The sequence below is a fragment of the Lathamus discolor genome, chromosome 2 (genome assembly GCF_037157495.1).
Source record: "Lathamus discolor isolate bLatDis1 chromosome 2, bLatDis1.hap1, whole genome shotgun sequence".
Classification (NCBI taxonomy): Eukaryota; Metazoa; Chordata; class Aves; order Psittaciformes; family Psittacidae; genus Lathamus; species Lathamus discolor.
In genome coordinates this window covers 82,329,444-82,349,489 of record NC_088885.1, presented here as the reverse complement: position 1 = coordinate 82,349,489, position 20,046 = coordinate 82,329,444, and positions in this window count along the sequence as shown.

The window sequence follows — 20,046 nt, the reverse complement described above, 5'->3', positions numbered from 1 at the left end:
AGGAAAGTTAATTTTTAGTTTAATGCTTTTCTGCCTCTGGCAGCTTGTTCAGAAATTAGAAGGCAGCAAATGTCAAACATACCTGCTTTCCTGATTTGTTACCATGAAAGACAATTGTGACTCACATAGCTATAATTTTCCCATTGAGTTTTTCTAGGGTTCTTCTATGGCAAATGTGAAAATTAATCTAATTCCAATGGTTTTGATGGAATAATCCTATGTAGTATTAATGTTCTGTTGCTATTCTAGCTGTTCTATCTGCTGCTGTCCAACTGCTGTTTTATCTCTAGTATATGCCCAGTTTCCATGCATCACTTATTTTGGTTAAAACTGCACACAAGGCTGCTGAGAGAATTAGATAATGCACTAGCAAGGATGCTGTCTATAATCTTTGAGAGGTTGTGGAGAATGAGGGACTCCTCAATGTACAGAGGAAGTACAGAATGTACAGAAGTTGCCTTCATCTTAAAAAAAGGCCAGAAGGATAGGAATCTGTAGGCCAGTCAGCCTCACTTTGTCTCTTGGGAAAATCACAGAGCAGCTCCTGTTGGATCTCATTTTAGGGCACATGCAGAAGAATAAAGTGACAATCAGCATGGATTTGTGTTGTGGTTCAAACCGATCCACACAGCTCATCCACTCACTCCCCCTTCCTTTTCTCCCTCTTTCTTTCCTTCCCCACCCCACCCCCGCCCCCCAACCACAACTCCCTGCTCCCGGAGGGATGGGGAGGAGAATGAAGAGAATGTAACTCCCGCGGGTTGAGATAAGAAACAGCCAGTAACTAAGGTATAACACAAATCACTGCTGCTACCACCAATAATAATAATGATAAGAGAAAATAACAAGGGAAGAGAATACAATACCACCGTCGAATAAGTTCGACCCCCCGGAAGAGAGCCCGTGCCCTTCTGGGTAACTCCCAGTTACCTCTCCGGGCATGACGTGCTGTGGTATGGAATACCTCTTTGGCTAGTTTGGGTCAGGTGTCCTGTCTCTGCTTCCTCCCGGCCTCCCCTCGTCCCCAGCAGAGCATGAGACTCACAAAGTCCTTAGTCAGGGTAAACATTACTTAGCAACAACTAAAATCATCGGTGTTTGTGGGCAGGTTTGTCATAACTGTGAGCAGAGGCAAGAGGCCTTGGACAGAACTCATGCTCCTTTACCCAGAGCGCCTGGGGAGGCATATTAGGGAAGTAAGATGATTAGGGAAGTATGCTGATGCTGCATAGACTTACAGTTGGAAACAGGATGTGAAACCGCAGAATTAAGACGTTGAAAAGTTGTGGTCGGCAGGCAATGTTGAGCAAGTCGACATTGTTAACTTTGGAATGTTAGAACGTTAGCCAATGGAATTGTTGTTGTTAAGCTTGTGATGTAAGTTAGCCTTTGCATGTTAGCCAATAGAGTTGCTGTATCTAGGGATATAATGCAAGCTGGAAGAACGCGATCGGTATATAACCCAGAGTATGCGCAACAAACTTTGGCAATTGCTTGATCACATTGATCGTTTACGCATTGTCCGTGACTCCTGCATCAACAGGTGTTGTCAGCTCTGTTCCCAGGCTGAAAGTCAAAACACTGCGCTGCACCAGCTACTAAGAAGGAGAAAAACTGACTGCTACTGTTAAACCCAGGACAATTTGCTAAGGGTAAACTGTGTGACACGTTCCCTTCTGTGATTCACATTGTCTTTAGCAGAGCTGTTGCAGTCTAGATGACTAGACAACTAGAAGGACTGAAAACTGGATGGATATTTGAACCCTGAAGGTAGTGGTTAATGGGTAATACACATCTCAGTTTCTGTAGACATCGTGAACATTAACATTTCTTGGCTCCATCTTACTCCTAATGAAACTCAATTTGATTTCTATCAATATTAAATACTAAGTCACATTACAACCAAGAACCATTTCTTAATTAGCCCATTTAATGGCTCATGTTATTGTTGCTGAAGAGCACAGTTCAGTGAGATTAAGAAATAATGGTGGCTTTTAGTTTTCACTATGTTGTTCTGCTTTTTAGTAAATGGACTAAAACTTGACAAACAATCATACAGTTTCTCAGCAGAATCTTGATGGACAACACAACTATTCATAAGGCAAATCCATTTTTATAGGTATCAAGTAAGATAATGAAATGTCTCTTTCTGGGAATTCTTTTCATTTTGCATTATTTCTCCCTTCATTTGAATTTTAGCTATTTGTCAAATTTCGATACATAATTGAAGTCATATGCCACGAAAGAACAAATTTCATGCCTAGAACAATTGCACTGACTTCCACAGCTTTCCAACCGTGACATTCATGGTATTTATTGAATTTATGAGATTTTTTATCTCCACTCTATCTTTCTTTTTTTTTTTTTTTTAAGTGATATTCAAATTCGCTCAGAAAAAAAGAAATAAATAATTTCTGTCAAATACTTGCATCAATAAAAATGATTCAACCTTTAAAGACAAAGTGTGCTCTTTAAAGCACCTACAAATATCTACCAAAAAACCCCTGACTTTATAAGACAGTAGTTTAATTTTGAAAGTATCAAGTATGATTCAAATCAGCTACTAGGTAAATATTATTAACATAGCAAAAACCTCTCCCTACTAAAATTTCTTAACAATTCTGATTGTAAGAAGCTATTTGGGTTTTTCCAAGTTGTCTCAGGGAGTGACCTACACATCAAAATAGTGGAGAGATTCTGATAGTGTGAAATATGATGGATTAAGTCATGGTGTTTATGGTATGCCTTAATGTTGGATATCAAAGCAGTGAAAATCAGAGTAATATTTACACACGTAGAAAGAATATGAAAATGTTAAATGTATGAAATTAAAATAAATTTAATAATAAAACAATGGAAAAGGACTAGAACATTTAAGGAACTGAAAACTTTTAAAAATTTTTTTCAGTAAAATTATAGGTTGAGCTGAAATGGTATAAAAAAATAAAAGATGAAAGTTTAAAAACTATTACACTAAACTCATAAAAAGTGTTCAAAATAGTCTCAGGATTATTACTATGTTTTTAGAAAATGTAAAGATTGGTTCTAACTCATCCCTTTGTTGAGTGCTTGTCTTCCAGAACACTAGCTCTACTGTCCTCACCTGATTTGATGTTGTTTTCCAGTAGTATTCCATGCTGACTTCAGCAGATTTATTCTGTTTTCATGCCGTGGAAAATTAAATTTAAATTTCTCACTGTACTTCCTCGTTGCAATTGAAGATACTACTAGATAAGCAGTGCTCTTTTGCAAGTTATTTTAAGTGTTTAGCTAGCATTCATTATGCATATAAATAACTGTTTTACAATCTGAGTGTCAAATACAATGTTTATCTGTAAAAATAAATTGTGTCATGCATACTATTTTCTTACACAATTATTGAACTGGCTATGCAACTTCAATATTGGCATCCATATCATATTGCAATTTATATTTTAACTAAATATTTCTTCATGTTTCCCTAAAGGATCTTTGTATTAAGAAAAGAGCTGGGTTTATTAAGCAGTTGTTTGCTAGACGTAAAAAGGGAAAAAATAACCCAAACAAGTGATTTATTGGAGGAAAGTCTCATTATTTACATATTTTCTTTTCTAATTATGTGCTATTCCATTGACATTTTCAAAATCAGATTCAATAATAATAATGAACTAAGTAAATATTTTCACCTTCTAGAAGAAACCATAAATTGCATTCTAAATATACTCTGCATTTATAAGACTGGTGAAGAATGTTAACGTATCAGTACTGTTTTAACAAGAACTCTTCACCATACAAATAAAGAATAGATGATGAAAAAATAGCAGGTTTTTCTTTTGTTTGTTTGTTTTGCATTGGAGGATTTATTTTGTTTAAAGTCATGGCAAAGCTAAAATATATGAGAAATCCAGTCAGGTGTGCACAGAATGATTCCACAAGGGAGACTGAGCAAATAGTTATATTCCATAAAACGAGTCACATTTATTAGAATAGAGTGTATGGGATAAATTGAAGTCTGTATAGATATATTGTATACTTCTGTGTACTGTTTACTTCAAGCATATCAATTTGATGCTGCTAACCGATACATTTCAAGATGCACTCAGTCTTCAAATAGTACAACTGACAATGTTCTTCACTGGTGTAATGTGTCACAGCATTCATTTCATCTAATCTATAAAAATCCTCAGTATTTGGACACTAAAAGCAAGAGCTTTTTACACTTCTTACAAATGCAGTGAATCCTTCCATGAAATCACAGCAACTGCAAGCAACATTTTCGCATTTTCCACCACAGGAGTTTGCACTGGAGTTTCACCATTGACAGCTGTTGTCACGGCGTATGCTCACTACAAGCAAGACTTTAGATTGTGCTGGCAATGCGTTTGTCCATATGTTGCATAGGTGAGAGGTTGCTATGAGCATGTTATAATAGAAGGCAAAAGGCTTACAAATGTATGTCTTTTAGTCCAAAAGATTGTGTAAGAGTCCAATATTGTGGTAATCTACATACTTTTGCTTGCAGACTGAACATGATTTAACAAATCATTTTCATTTGAGATTTGTTTAGAGCAGAGTTTGACAGCTAACAAAAAGAAAGAAATTACTGTCTTCTTTAAGAGCCCTAAAATGAGTTTTGCCCTCTGATTCTTTTATTTTAAATTAATCATATATTAATGGTGAAATAAAGCCCACAGTATTAATGATAGGACCTGCGTAACTATTTCAGTTTTAGCTAGTCTTTTCACTGTCTTTTTGCTTGCTTGGTCGGTTAGCTTTTTATTGGATTTAAACAAATCCGTCTATTTTTTTCACTTTCTCTGTATAGTCTTTGCAACATGACCCTTTGAACCAGAGAACGTAATGCATATTTGCAAATAGGTTTCATATGTAAGCCTCTTAGAAACAGTGCTACAGTCATAATGGCCCGAATTCATAAGAGAATAATCCTTAGTGAACTAGAAAGAAATCACATGAGTCCCTTACTTAAAATCCTAGGAAATAGAAGGGCTTACCAAGATTTCCAGAGGTGTTTTCCAGGTTATTTTTGGGTCACATTAAATTTTTAATTTGTTTTTTCCATTCCAACAAAATTTTGGACTTTGAGGTCTACAAATAAGTTTTATTTTTTCAATTGTGCACAGATGACTAGGTTAGTTTTGGTTCCCTTCATCAAAACATTTGTGGTTTCTATCCCTTTCTCCTTTTTGTGGGTTTGTTTGATTGTTGGTTTGGGTTTTTTTTTATTTTTTGGAAGTACTCGTTTTTGGGCACTACATAGTTCTTGTTCTTGCTCTTGCCTTCTCAGCCTGCAACAGCCCAGCTGAGCTTAATGCTTTTCAGTCTGAGCAGGAGTCTAACCTGAACAATCCACTTGGAAATAATTCTAGTACCTGAGGATTTGATTAGACATATTGTACACTGAGTAATCAGTTACTCAGTATTTATGAACAGTAAATTTCATATGAAAAATAGACCTGTGTTTAACGGTCATTTGTAGAGAGAATAATGGGACAGCAGCAATGTAGTCCTTGCAGAAGAAACATTAGTCTGGATTTTTTCATGTGACCTTACAATGTCAGAAGTTTTTGACCTCCCTATAACATAAAATTGAGAAGACATAATAACTACATTCTTTCATTTTTGGTTCTTTTATGTGTAAAGTTATGTATCTTTTATTTAAGAAAAAAAGTTTAAAAATAGAGAAAAACTATATTAAGCAAAATTTTTTTTACTTTAAATTTTCTCTCATTCATCTTAATAGGTGATGTGTTAAAAACTTTGTTCTTTTCATCTCAAACCTGAATATCAATAAACAAAATGATTACTGCTTTTAGACTTTTTTTATGCTAATATAGTTTTATCTATATTAAAAATAATGAGAAAAAAGCTAGAATTATACAAAAACACTGAACTATAGAAAAAATATGTGCATTTTTTGGTATGTTTAATTATGTGGAAGCAAAGGAATGGGGATATATGCAGGAGTTATCATAAAGTCTGTAATAGGTGACATTTCTGAATCTACAGAAAAAAAAGCAAGTACGGCTGTTTTCAATAAGTAATTATGTTGCTTGAATCATAAAACCTACAGGAAACAACATTCATCAGAACATTACAAAATAACTTTGGAAAAATATCTATGAGCTATAAAGTGACACATCTATTTAAGTTGCAAAAGGCCCTTTCTATTGCATAGCAGAGAAAGAAGTTGATCTATTTAATAATGTAGACATAAGATAAACACTGTGCATCGAAGCAAATTACCTACTGAGAAATTTATGGCTTCATTCTAATAGTTGCACACAGCTTTACGCTCCCTGTGACGAGAGTACCACTGAGAAGGGATATCCATACTGTGCCAACAGCTAGATTTGTAAAGGCTCTTTGGTTTTTTTAGCACATAAACAAAGCTTTTATTTCATGAGATATTGCTGGAACATCATTCTACTTAAGGAAATATGATAAGCAAGGGGTCTTTCATTCTGCGTGCTCTGTCTAGGTTATTAAGAAAGGTGATTCAGCAAAGCATAAGGGTCAAAATGTTTTGATTACCTGGCGCATATTTAGTCCATTTATTTTAATGTTTGTCCATGCTATAAACATGACATACCCTGAGTAGATTCTTGAAGCAATAATCACTCCCAAGTGATAGGATGGGGGAGATAATTGTAAGGGTAAAAGTGAGAAAACTTGTTGTTTGATAGGGAAATCAAAAGTTGCACACACAAGCAAATCAAAACAAAGAATTTACTATGTCCCATTAGCAGGCGGGTGTTCATCCATCCCTAGAAAAGCAGGGCTCCATTACACAAAACAGTTACTTGGGAATAAAAATGCCCTAACTCCAAACATTCTCCCTTCTTCCCTAGCTTTATACACTGACCATGATATATGTGGGATCTCCCTTTGGCCATCTGGGGTCAGCTGTTCCAGCTGTGTCACCCGCCAATTCTTTGTGGAGCCCCAGCCTATTCATTGGTTGAGTGGTGTGAGAAGCAGAAAAAGCCTTGACTCTGTGTAAGCACTGTTTTGCAGCATTTAAAACAGCCCTGTGTTTTCAACACTGTTTCCAGCACAAACCTAAAACATTTGTGTTACAGACCCATACTGTGTGTACCCATATGGCTACTGTGAAAAAAATTAACCTATCCCAGACAAACCCAGCACATTCTCCACACCCTATTCCATACCATTTACATCATGCTCAGGTCCCACCCTATCCTTTGTAACCTCATTAACCACCACTCTCCTTCCCATCCTTTGATATAATACACAGATATTACTACCTTAGTCTTTGGACCACCCCTATAAAAGGTCTATAAAATGCCCATGAAATGTCCACGAAAAGTCTTTTGAATAGTTTAGTCCATGACTTTCAGCTCCATCTGTTAATGGTGGTCACTCAGGAGAGCAGAGGTGGTATGTTGCGGATAGTTATTGGGTACCAAAGCCAACTGAGGTTGGGTAATTATTTTTCCAGGATTTTACATGTCAGTTATGATTAACTTTTACTTCACTTCAGATGCTGTTTAGCATAAACTAGGAAATTTGACTTTACATATTGTATGCCAAACAAACATGTAGTTATTTTCTAATTTTTATTCAACAAATACAATGTATAAAAATATTTTAGATAATTGCTAATATTATTTGCAGATTAATTGGGAGTAAGCTTGTTTACAACTTTGCAGCATGCATCCAGTCATTTTATTTAAATTACTTTGGAACAGACCAGAACTATTACTGCTTAGCAACACTTATCACAAACTTATTGTGATGTTGAATGCTTACTATTCAAAGAATAACAGGGGGCAAATATCTGGATACTGAAATTTGGGTTCCCAAACAGGGATTTTAAGTCTTGTAACTGCATCTTTACATGATGCAGGCAAAGAACTAAAAACTTGTTAGGTGACTGAGAGTGAAGATACTATTTTGACAGGTACTTTCAAAAAGTCACTGTGTGAGTCCTAAGTAAGTGACAGAATTTTAAATCCATCAATCTGTATTTGTTATATACCAATATTTATTTATTTTTCTTATTAAAATAAAGGTAAAATTAATACTAGGGTGGTCTTCCAAAGATATTAAATAAGTCAGCATATATTCAAGCCAAACAATCTGAAGAATTATTGTATAGAAACGTATACTCCACCAATTTTAGAATATTTTCTATTACCAACACAAAATACTAAGCCTCTTATGCTTGTGGAAATGCTTTCTTAATTGCCTTTGTAACTGCTGGCTTTGTTAAGGTCATGTCCCTCCATCTCTCCTCTTACGCTATTTTCTTCATGTTCATCATATATACAATACACAACCATATTTTCCTTGCCTTTGAGCCCTTCATGTTTTGGCCCATGCCCTGAGCCTTCACCATCCTCTCTCTAACCTATTTTTCCTGAAAACATTCTTGCTTTTCATATGCAGGAAAAGCCCACTGTCGCAGCATCTACAAACCTGTACTCTCCTCTATATTAACACACTTTTGTTCTTGCTGTGCTAATAACAATTTACTTTATTTTTTTATTGTACTTTATTTGCTCTACCATTTCTTCCTTCAAGTTACCAAAGTTATTTTTTGTGTGTCATTTGTTCTCTGTCTTCTTATTTGATCTTCCTCTGTGATCTGTATTAAATGATACAATCTATATTTTATGCTACTCTATCCACAGCTTGTAATTGAGATCCAGCTATGTTTAATCAATCCATCACTGGCCTGTAGAAAGTTGTTTGATTTCCTTTTTACCATAAAATTCACCAATGCCTAGAGGAGCCAATCTGCAATAAGGACCTGTAGCCCTTTATCCTTTCTAAACTCGACTATGACAATGACTTTTGTCCTTAGTACTTCTTAGAATAGTATCTCTTTTATATAGTAACATTTCAAGAGACATAATCTGTTATAGAATTGTTCACTCCATAAACAAAGTTGAAGTATTATTTCTAGAACAGAGCTTAAGCACCCTCATTCAAATTCCAATGAAATTAATATTAAAATTCCACTAAGTTCAATTTTTAGATCAAGATAATGGAAAGAGAAAGGATCTTAAATCCTCTGGAAAGAAAGGAGAAATGCAGTGTCTATTTAGCTTTGTTCATCATGGCAAAAATGGATTAATTGTAGCAAAATGTTAGAAAGCCATTTCTGAGATATATATGTATCATTAGTCATGGTTATTATGTTAATGTCTAGGGACTAGTCAGGTGTATGACCTCATTGTGCTAGTCATTGTAAAAACACTGCCAATAACTTGTATAATAAATTAGAGCAGTATTAGCCATCTTCTGCAACTCCCTTAAGTCTAACTCAAGGCTCTCTAACCCTCTGTTTCCAGCAATGTGGAACTCAGATACAAAATGGTAGCTTTTGATGTTGTTCTTTCTTTTTTTTTAACTCCCTTATATACTTTAAAGCTTTTTGTTTCAGGTGTTCTATTGTTTGTAACTACTTACTGAGGTAGATTTTTCCACTGAAACCACTGATTTTATATGCCCATTATCTTTTGTGTCAGCTTCATTAAGAAAGCTAGATTTCTGTGCATGGAGGCAGCTTGTGAGTCCAGCTTCTGATAATGGAAGTATGCTTCTAGAAAACTGATAATTGTAGTGGCTCTTCTGCAGACCCTGACTGTCAGCTTCTGCTGATTCCTAATCATAGTGGGTGGCTGGCAGGTCTGTGACTCAGAGACACCTTCCCAGCACAAGGTATTAGCCAACTCTCTGTGGTTCTACCGCATGTTAAACAAAGGGAGATTACTAGATCAAGTAAATGAAGGTCATTTCTTGACTCTACACTGTGCTAAGTAATGGAACAGGTCTGAAATCTAGGTCCCAGTGTCATTGTGACAGGATCAGGGACTCCTGGCTACCCTGGTAAGCAATATTTCGTTACTCACAAGAGTCCTCCGCAGTTTCCGAGATACACAACAGATGTTGTGATCTGGTAGTAATTGCTGCTCACTGGGACTGCTAAGCTCCAGTGGCCCACGAGAGCTACAAGATAATCATTGTTTGTTGTCTTTCTAATGGATTTTTTTTTTTTTTTTATATCTGCCTCTTAATTCTTTTCTTCCCAAGCTAAAAGGCTGCAGAGCTTCCACAGAATCAGTCATAGGAGCACAGTTTAGTTTAAATGCATATCTTAAGTGCTGCATAACAAAACCTAAGTGATATTTCCCCCTTCTTAAAGACATTATTCCAGAGGTGCTACCACTGTCACTGATGTGCTCAGCCTTGGCTAGTAGCATGTATGTCTTGGAGCTGACTGGCATTGACTCTATCAGATATAGGGAAGCTTCTGGCAGCTTCTCACAGAAGTCACCTCTGTAGGCCACTCTCTCTCCCCAGAAAGCCTTACCACATAAACACAATACATGTTGCGATTTAAAGTTTTGGATCTTAGCATTAACTTTAAATAAATATTTGTTTGTTTTGTTGGGTTTCTTTCCTAAGAGTTTGCTCAGCCAAAGTCACAAGAGCAAAGTTTTCCTTTCCTCTTGCCTCTCAAAACAACTTCTCTTGGTTCATGCTATTTTAAAAAACATAATGGAACTGCATGGCATAACCAAAAGTATTTTAGAAACTATTCTACCATCAACTTCAGCAGTGCTTTTCTCTTAGCAATTCATGCATTTCACAACAGGCAATTGTTTGTGGAGTCTGCATGCCAGAAAGACTTCCTTAAAGTTATTCCATTTCCATTGTCTCTTATTTTTGTAATGCTGCCTTAGGTGTAACTGCTATTCTGTTGTGACTATAATCACTAGGTAAAATATGACTATACCAGCTATTTTTGACGAAGTCAAGGAGGTAGAATGAAAACATGCATTCAAAACTAATGCAAAATAATAACTTAACAAACAAGAAAAGTTTGTTTTTTTTTTTTACAGTCTGAAAAAAGTAAGCCCGAGACACACATTTATAATTTATAAAACTTATTGAGGCAGAAACACATTCAACATGGTTTCTCTCCTGACACCAAGTAATCTCCAGGTGCTCAATTCCCTTCAAACTAGAACTGCAAGGTTGCCTGTGTGCTGTGTGCCCCAGGCTTAGCAATACCCGAGCAAATTGGGCATCCTCTAGAGATGAACCAGCACATCAAGTTAACTGCAAGGTTTCATTATTTAAGTGTGCCTGACTTGTCTTTGCCCAATTGCTTCTCACGCCTGCAGCCTTCTCTTCAGTTCTCCAAAGCTGACATATTTATTTATGGCTTTTTAAAAAATATTTTTAACCAGGGGAGAAAAAAAGAAAGTCTTTAGGAATCAGTTCTTGGTTTCTAATATTCTCAAAAGACAGGAGTAGGAAATGTTATAGAGATGTTATAATGTGTATTCTGCCTACATATAAGGAGAAGAACAGCAAGAATAGCTTCCCATCCCACCAAGTTCTCTCCTCTGTATCTTATGTACGTTGACGTACAACAAAGATTTGACACATTGCCTCTTTTCAGTGGATGGGAAGGGCTCCTGTAAAACTGCATGGAAGGTTTAGCACTTCAGTGATTGAGTTATCAAATAAAGATGTGCTGGTTGGACAATGCAGAAATACATGTTCATACTGAAGCTCTGTTAAGTGCTAAATCATGTGTTAAAACCACATGCATATTCCTTCCTGCGAACTGGGAACTGGGAGTTCATCTGTTGTCTAATGGTCTAGCTTAGTGAGGTGCTGAGAACTCTCAAATACCACTACCTTCAACTAAGCAGCAAATTCACACGGCTAAAGCATGCCCGCATCTGTAACCGGCAGCATACCATTGATATTTTCAGCATCATATATCTGCTATATTTGATTTTGAATTGAAAATGTGTCACTCACATCAGCAGCTTACTGCTAACCAGGACTGAAGTATTATGTCTAGAAGGAACCAGATAATTTAGTTATGCAACTGCTCACAAGTGGCTACAGACAGCACCAGTGAGAAAGATGATACAAAACTAATCTGTGGTTGGATTCTGACTGAGATTAGGGGAAAAAAACTTATAAAAGCTGCTTAAAACTTTAGTGAATTCCTCATTTCACTTTCACCCTCTTTTCTAGTAAATACTTTTTTTAAGCTAAAAAATTACAAATCAAGCTTTATTCACATTTACCACATTTACATGTAGAAAAGACCATCTTTTAGATTAGCATTAACATGTTCCAGATTCTGCATAATTTTTTACAGTAGATTTAAACCACTGTCTAATTGAAGGCAGCTTAGACAAATACACTGTGTTGAAACTACATACCTGGAAAACAGTGGACTGCAGTGGGCACTGTTTGGCTGAATTCCCAAGGCTGTGATGACATGGCATTTAGACTGAGGTCTACACATGCTTCCAAGTTTATACTTGGCAAATTTGCTGATCAAACATACAAACAGTAAGCCCAAATGCCAGCTGCATTTCAGCCCTAGTCAGGAAATTTAGTTAAAGTGGAAAATGTGAAATATTAACTTACAAGGATTCCACAAGTATAAATGTATTTTCTCTGCCTCCTCTGCGTTCTTCTTCTGTCACCCAGAAGATGGCTATTTTACTGAATGCTTTGTTTCTTCTCTGCCTGAAAAGTCAGAATGATTCTGCTCTTGTTGGTCTTTTTAAGTCTACTAAATTCAAGTAATGACTGACAGAGCCCATAGGGATGGATATGTACTTATGAAAGATAGACAAGTATAAAATAATGCATGGGCAAGTTGCCGTATGCAAGTGGATGGAATAAAGTCTCTTTTAATCTAAAGGCCATTCTTAACTGAAATCAATTCAGTCATTTAAAGGCAACAAATGTTCACATGTATTTCATATCTTTTGCTTTCCAGACCCAGAAGAATTGAAAAACTGTAAAGGAATAGCTCCTGCTTGCAGAGTTTCTATAAGTGAGCATTTATCTTTCCTGAACATGTAGAAAACATAATCAGAATGGCAAACCTAGTTAGTTTAATGGCATTAACGCCTTTGTTTGAAACTTAGGGAGTTAATAAAGATAAGTTAAAACCACTTTAATCTTAAATCAGTGTCCACACAAATATTTAGTGCAGATAACCAATTTTAAATTCACACCCCAACTTAATTTGGATCGATTTTACTGAGTGTTCCTAATGATAGCAGAGCCTTTATAAACCCTAGTACAGAACCTGATTTTCTGATATTTTCAGCTCATGGCGACACAAGAGGTTCAGGCAAAAAATTTGATGTGTGTTATTTGGATTCAGAACTAAGCATAAAGCTTTTGGGGTCCAAACCTTCTTATCCTGTTTGAAAACAGAAAAAACCCAAAACTTTCTAATGCTACAGAGATAAATTGAAACCACCTGAACATAATTTTTTTTTTTCTTTAATCAGAATCCCTTTTTTAACCCCATACAAAAATCAGTAGTGGTCTTTTTAAGACAAGTCCGTATTGCTTACCTCAAAATTGAGCTCTATGGGCTACACACAGGAAATGACACTTTGGGAATTAGGAAGATTTACACCTAAAAGAGAAACATTTGCAAACAAATTTCTTTGCATACAGAAATTATTTCAGTTAGAAGTAACTGTCCTCATTATGATTTCTTATGTGCATTTTTCTTCCTTTTGAAAGATGGGTATATCAATCAGATACTATCATATGACAAAAATAAATATTAAATGCTGTTTTCACATAGGACATAATCATTGCTTACTAGCTTGGGAGCTTGGAGATGTATAGACATAAGCTGTCAAATAATTGCAGATGTAATTAAAAAGGAGGTTTCTTTCCCAGTGGTGTACATATGCTGTAATTCAATTATTTAAATATATGAATGAGAGACTGAGGTACATGTATATCTAGCTCAGGGTGTAATACAGTGCACATAATACCAAATTCAACTGGCTTACATGCTCTAATTGTCACCTTGCATTTTCTATAATGTATGGCTAGATTTCCATCTATTTTGAGAGAGCAAAAGAATAATTGTGTCCAGTTATCAGAGGTGATGCTAGGAGACACATGGATCAGCAAGAAGACGGAAGGAATTAGGAAGTAGTTTCACATGAGGAAAAAAATATGGGATATGTCCTTACAGATTATGCCTCAGGAATGTGAGCTTTAACTATAAGTGCATAAATAAGCATATGCTCCTTTTCATTGAATACAAGCAGCTTCAGTAATGTGGCAGGATTAGAAAAGTGCAAGAAATGAGAGAAATAAGACTAATAAAGTATAGCTTTGCAACACATCTGTTTTTATATATCTCTAAAATTGGCTCAAGTTAACACCAGAAAATATAAACAAAGATACTGTCACTACATTATTTTTGAAAATTAGTATATTTGTTCGTTTGATTGTCTTTGGTCAAAAAAAAGAAAACATTCAAATAGTTAAAGAAAACATAATCCAATCTTTGAAAACTGTTTTTTCCAAATTTCCAAAGAAAAAGGAAAAATGACTAATTTAGCAAAATATCCTCTCTTGAGGAATATCTTTTGCTTTTAATACAAACCAACATAATAATTTACAATTATTAAATAGAAATACTAATTTATCCAAGTTCAAACTTACATAATTACTACTGGACATATTTGTGAAGGATCAAAGAAAACTTAATTAAATGCTTTGAATCCAGTGAAAAATTTTTAGTGAAATAATTCTTGAAAACAGAAACGCTTCACCCAAATCTAATATGGATTTGAGTCATCATTGTTTCAGCAGTAGGAAGATGTAACATTCCGGAATTTCGAATAAGTAAGTGGTGTTTGCTAATGGTAATCTTTTTTTGTTTCTGCTATTTCTGAACACTGTTATTTTCAATAGAAAACACTTCAATTTAGAGAGAATCATTTGTGTCACCTTTTTAAAAGGGTGAAGGTCTCCAAACATTGAAGTAGTAGATAGAAAAGTGCTTTCTGCAACCACAGTAGTGTTCAGAAGTAGCAATAATCATCATGAGTTCATAGTTTCAGTGTTCCAAGCATATGAAATAAGATTTTTATGTAGCAGAACCGTCTTCCTCTGAGTGGTATATAATCTGCTTTGCTATCTGCCATAAACTTCATATGAAATCTCAATGCCTAAAAAAAAAAAAAAAAAAAAACAACAAACAAATAAAAAACCATAAAAGCACTCTGCAAATTTTCTGAAATTACTTTTGCATAAAGCTCAGAAAGCTTTAAGTACTCTCCTAGCCTTGACCCCAGAAAGTGCATCAAATATAAGGTGTATTTGAAGACTAACGGAAACGGACAAGAAAGCTTTTGCTTGCTCTTTCTTCTTCTGCATTGGTACAACCAGACAGAAAAAATGTGAACTAGTCAATGGTATATAAACATATTTATGAAATATTTATTGATTTTATTCCAGCACCTGAAGCACTGATTATGTTGAACGCTTCCATAAATGGCCCGGCATGTAGTCTAAGTTGCATTGCTGCCTATCCTTCAAGGGTCCTCTCCCACTCTCTTGTCCCATTGAAAGCCAGTCCCATTGCACTGTGAGATGCCCATGGGGAGCTCCTTCTGGTCATCAGCCTTCCACTTCTGAGGCTAAAATTTTACCCTAGAAAGCAGACCACTACTGATCGATTCCCCTGCACCATACTACTACCACTACTACAACAAATGAAGGTACATGTTGCAAAGTCATGGATTCAGCCTAGGCCACAGATTATTCACATTGTAATTTCCCTGAAGAACATGGTAATAAAACCTAAATTTCCCCACATTGGTGGCAGAATTGCATATCCTTGAGGTCTGCATATGATAAGACAGGTTGAGAATATTCAAGCTAGGGTTAAGGACTCATCAAACCTCAGAACTCTTAGTGGATGATGATGTATGTAGCAACATAGCTGGATATACGAGCAGAGTAATAAGTGAGGGTAAAGTGCTCACACTTTATGGAAAAAGCAGCAACTGAGAGAGAACTAATCTCAGCCATGGATTATAAAGGGCAGTCCACTACTACCAAATTCATGCCATGTGGGTTGTGCATGATGTCTTTGGTTTCTAGAATGGCTTGCTCCACCTCCTGTGATGGTAAGTATTTATGACTCAGTGCTCTTTTATGAGAGGTGAAGAGAATGACTGTGCCAGCACCCAGGGATGCACTAGAACTAAATCTTGATACTTGAATTCCTAAAGGTGCTCATGAGCGATCTCATATTACAAGGTCAAATTTACAAACTCGTCACCTCACTCAGCTTGAGTTAGCCTGCAGCAAGTCGCCATTTCATCTGTGTAATGTCTAATCTTCTAGAGGCTTATTTTTAATATTATTTTTAAGATGCATCTGGATTTGTTCAGGATTATGCCTAGAAGTTATATACAAATTTGAAATTAGGATTTGTATTTCAATACCTCCTTTATTAGCCTCCATGTATCTTCTGGCCTATCACAGTTATAAATTGTTAATAGCAATCTTGTCCTTAATTCCACTGAAGCGCTATTTCAGTTGCTTTTAAAAATGAGACTCAGCTGCTGTCCTGCAAAATGACTAACAAAATTATTATCCTCACTGAATTCAGATAATTTGGTCACATGGAAAAGGTTAACGAAAGGTCTTTCAGCTTTCTTCCTCCTTTTTCCTTTAATAATGATGGAACTGCTCTTTTAAAGATCAGGATAGTACACCGAGGAAAATCTAAGTCCCTTTTTTGTAGATGACACCTGCTGTGTAAATAACATGTTATGAATCTTTCCTAGAGAGGTTTATTTCATTGAATATCAGAGTAGAAACTCCTAAGCACCATAGTGTTGGACACTCTAATATCTACCCTAATTCATTAAATGCAGAGCAAAGCTTACTGAAAATTGTTATAGTCTTGAAAATACAGTAGCAAACAAAACTAAGATCTTGCTACAAATTACAAGCTTTGACACTTTTGAACTGGAATGTTCCTCTGCTGCAAAGCCATTTTCTGAGTAACAAAACCAATATTTGGTCTTTTCCCATCTGGAAGGGAATAGCAATTGGTTTTTCTGTTTTAGCTTATTTCATTGGATTAGAGCCCTGCGTACCTCATTGGAAATAGTTAACCAAAGCTGCATTAACATACTGGCCAGGGATTCAAAGAGTTTGAGATTTCTGTAAGCGATTTTCTCACTCTCTTCTTCACACTGTACTAAATGAGCTCATCTCTCAAACTATTCTTCTTAAATATTTGTTTGGCTCAGAGGAGATTATAGTCATGACAGCAGTTTGAAGTCTTCTGTGGCTTGGTACTACTGCCATCTGCCTCATATAAAGCAAAAACAGTTTCTGAGATTGTTCAGTTACTCATGGCACAGCAGCAAGCCAATTCTGGAAAAATATTCTAAGAAGGCAGCAAAAACTATATTCCACTCTGTCGTAGTTTAAACCAATCCACACAGGTCGTCCACTCACCCCCCCCGACACTCCCCACTCCCGGAGGGATGGGGAGGAAAATCAGGAGAATGTAACTCCCACGGGTTGAGATAAGAACAGCCCAGTAACTAAGGTATAACACAAATCACTACTGCTACCACAAATGATAATATTGATAAGAGAAAATAACAAGAGAATACGATACCACCGCCGAACGAGTTCGACCCCCCCGAAGACCGAGAGCCTACCCCTTCCGGGTAACTTCCAGTTCCCCCTCCGGGCATGACGTGCTATGGTATGGAATACCTCTTTGGCTAGTTTGGGTCAGGTGTCCTGTCTCTGCTTCCTCCCGGCCTCCCTCGTCCCCAGCAGAGCATGAGACTCACAGAGTCCTTGGCCAGAATAAACATTACTTAGCAACAATTAAAAACAATCGGTATTATCATCTCTCTGCCCAGGCTGGAAGTCAAAACACAGAGCTTGCACCAGTTACTAAGAAGGAGCAAAACGGCTCCTGGTAAACCCAGGACACACTCACTGATTTTGAGTGAAGCAAAAGGTATTTTAAAGAAGCAAATAGCAGAATGTTTTCCAGAATATCTGTAGTGCTTTTGTCATTGTTATGGTTTAAGCCCAGTTTAAACCCAGTGGATTTCCAAAGCAGTAAAAATCCTCTGCTAGACTGGAATGCTATGATAAACAAAAATGAAAAAAGAATCACAGCTATTTCTTTGTATAGCAACTAATATTGAATGGGACTTAGGCTCATACACTGATGTACCTACAAAACTAACTTGGAAATATGTGGTTTGAATAGCAGAAATTTCAGATTTCTGTATGAAAATAGCAGAGAAAAATGCAGTTTCTCATTCAGTAAAAAGTTTCATTTTGGCTTTGTATCCCCATGTCTCAATTTTTTAAATTTTATTTTAGTTTATTTGTTGTATTTTTATTTGCCATTTCACAACTTCTGAGTTATTTTTGTTTGCTGTATTTTTATTTACCATTACCCAGCTTTTGAGTATCAAATTTATATCCATTTCATAAGCTAGATTCCCAGGAGAAGGCTTCTACATGTCTAGGAGCCTAAATGTCAACTCAGTAACAGGTTTTACCCTGCAGTACCCTCAAAGACTATTGCAGTTCTTTTTGGGTTGTTGATGCAATCTTTTGCGATGGTCTTACAAGTGATGATGGAACATTTCAGTGTTTGGGGGATTATTCTGGGATTTGGAAAATATCTGCCTTCATCCTGTTAATATCTGAAGCAAAGCAGTTGGTCTTCCTGTGACTCAGGGGATTACAATAATTAACTGGAGACTACACTTCAATTATTCCATATTCAAGTGCCTCAAAAAAATGAAGTTATTAATTGGGTAGGATAAATCCGTATCAGACAGTAAGTATCTGATATTTCAAAAGAATCTGCTGATTACCTGCAGACTTCCTTTGTAACCTTACCTTCTCCTATCCTTCTTCCTCTAGTGTTAATATTAAGGGAAGTGTTTGAGGGACTCCAGTGTGAAAAGACAAGACAAAGTGGTGAACAGAAAGAAAATAATTTAAAAAACAGAAAACTGCTGAAATACAAAAGTGATGAATGATTTGACAAATTATCCATTATAGGTTAGAAAATAAAACAAAATCTTCTGGCTCGAGTTTATTGGACTTTAAAAAAAAATAAAATCATTCAATATATTTCACTTTCAAATAAATAGAACCCATGTTTTACCTGTGGAGATAGATCAAAAGACCAAATAAAAATAAGATTTAAGTGATCATATGTTTTCTTTATTTATGTTGTTTGGTTTATTATCTGCTAGCTCCCTCTAATATTTTTAGAATGTTCCAGCTAATTGAAGCCAAACCACAGAAAGATAAGAAGAAGAAAGGCTGCAATTTTTTATCAGGATTGTGTGAACAGAGAAGAGAAAAAGGAAAGTTGCACACTGTGGAAGAGTCTGCTTCAGAAATTTTGCCCTGATTATACGTTAAGCAATACACACAGAGTTCATCCTTGAAACACAAATCCAGAGGGAAAAAAATGTTCACATGAGTGTAACTGCTCACTTACCCTTTTACTTAAATGTTTACTTAGCAGCCTTTTGCAGATCGGAGATTTTTGCTGTGTCATATGCAGTCCCTTAGAATTATATCCTTTTAAAAAATTACTCTTAAGAATAATATGACTCTGATTTGACTTTTGTAATTGCAATTCTCTGTAGCATTTCATGCTTAACTGACATTTTTTAGTAGCACTATGTTCAGTAACATATTGCAATGAGGATTGCACTGCTGCTCTACAGACAAACACTGATTAGCTCACAGCTGAAAGTTTTTAATAACACTTGCTCATTTCTTTATAATGTCAGGTTTTAATATCAAGAATAAATAACTGTGGTTTAAACCTAATTATTTGCTTTACTGCAAAATCACTTAATTGTTTTAGAGAGATTAATGTATTCATTAAACATTACTTCATATTAATAGCTCTATCAAAAAATATATTAGTGGGATGTATATTTTAAATCCTAAAGGAGCTTTACTGGTGTTCCTAGGGTAACTGAACTTTGTAACAGCTACCATGCCAAGCAATGAAACCCATGGGATGTCATTCATGTTGGCAATAAGGAATCTGAATATTATTATACTCCTATGATTTCAGAGGTCTGTTATTAATAATTTATAATATATTTTTATATATTATGTATATAGTTTAAATATATTTATAATGATATAGAAACATTTTGTTGTTCGTCTATGCACCTACAC